We start from the raw sequence: 1,950 nt of genomic DNA, 5'->3' as shown, positions 1-1,950 counted from the left end.
AAGACTCAGTGATACACGACAAGAGCATTTGTTCGACTATGTTCATAGCAGCATTATTTGTAATAGCCAGAACCTGGAAACAACCTAGATGCCCTTCAATGGAAGAATGCATTGTAGTACATTTTAAATAAAAATATATTCCAGTATTTTCCCATCTTTTCTTTCTGGGTGCTTATGTCAAGGGTCTGAAAATTGGAGAAATATGTCCACATGAAGATGGTTTATTATGATTGGATGTCATTTTCTGTTCTTTGTTCAAACTCTTCACATCTGGTTCTGTGTTCCTATTTGGAAGCAATGGAGCTGTCTGGTGACATGCCTAGGTGCTATTATAGGAAATGATACACGTTTTATATCATATCTGAATGTGATCAGCTATGAATGTATCTCCAATACTAAGGGTTTCTTCTGCCTCAAAAGTGATGTTTCTTGCAGAAAAAAAAGGAGAAAGAAAAATATTGCATGAAAAAAAATCAACTTCCAATTAAATTTTTTTTAACTTTTCAGTTAACTGATTTTTTTGCTCATTTTAATTATAAATTTTCACATGTCTATTATACTTTGCACTTCCTGGCTTTTTATTTATCTTTTTCAAATAGTTCTGTGTTCTTTATTTTCTTGATCAAATTTTTAGTCTTGTGTTTTAATAAAATTATTATAATAATTCTCACAAAAACTTCAGAAGTTACTTCTTTTGTCATTTTGTTTCCGGTTCCTCAGTTTTGTGGAATGGTTCTTTGTCTGCCTCATCTATTCCTGTCAGTGTGTCCTGAGAACCCTAAATGACTGCTAGAAATATTGAGATGCTAGAATGGTCGTTCTATTCCCTGGAGAAACTTGGAGTATCAACTGGATAAATGAACTATGAAGCGCTGCTAATTTGAGAACACCTGAACCTAATCATCTGGCGTGTGAATGCTTGGGCTACTTAGGACTATTTCGCTTTTATCCTTATTTCTCATGAAAACAGTTCCCTTAAGGTCTTGAATTTAATTGTGGAATTGTATTAGTTAATTTTGGGGTGGTCAGGAAAAGAAAAACAAACTACACTGTAGCAATTATATATCAATTGTATTAGTTATTTGGTTTCACTGGCTACCTGTCCAATCATTACTTACAAACTCATCCTAACACAGACTTCTGTTCTTTCTCCTTAAAATCTCACTCCTGCAAAAGAACTGCTGTCTGCCTGTGCTCAGTTCAGAGGCAGCCCTCACCCCTGCATGTGTGCTTGCCCCTCCAGGCTAATAAATCTCCATTGTGCTGAGAAGTTGGTGTCTGGATGTGTCTGTTCCAATGACGAGCCCCCCAGTCCATCTTACAGGAAGAGGGTTTGGGAGAATTGCAAAACACCTGTGATATCAGTGTAGTGAGAATACAGAGAGGGACAAGGTTTAAACTGGGGTGAAGAAGGAGTATGGAGAAGATGGGGTACAGGTGAACACAAACTACTACTTTATGAACTAATCTAAAAACATAATATTAAAAGACACTTAATATAAACTCCAAACATGGGTGGATAACACTGATCCCAGAAGGCACTAAGTGAGAACCCCAATTTTAGATGTGGGATACTTAACTAGGAGCTTTGGCCAGAAAAGCTTCAAAACCCCTAAAATTCTACAAGTTATGGGCATTGCTATTTATTTCCCAGCATAACTGGGTGTTAAAGCCCTATTGCTGAAGCTATTGTTCACCTTGGATGCGGACTGCAGACACGATGCTGAAACTCAACATCTTTCACGTTGGTGTTTTGGGGTTGCTAGAGCCATATTAGGATTTCATGCACTCAGGACAAGCATTTGTAGATTTCCAGATTCAGGATGAGAAGGCAGAGCCTGCAGGCAGTACTTAGTGACAGAGATGGTACCAACCTCTCTACCTCCAATACCTCCAACAAGCCTTCTCTTAAAGTTCAGCATGACCACAACTCTTGCAGCTGTTTTTTTT

Source organism: Microtus ochrogaster, chromosome 1, assembly GCF_000317375.1.
Source record: "Microtus ochrogaster isolate Prairie Vole_2 chromosome 1, MicOch1.0, whole genome shotgun sequence".
Classification (NCBI taxonomy): domain Eukaryota; kingdom Metazoa; phylum Chordata; class Mammalia; order Rodentia; family Cricetidae; genus Microtus; species Microtus ochrogaster.
Note: the sequence above shows the minus strand (reverse complement) of the source record.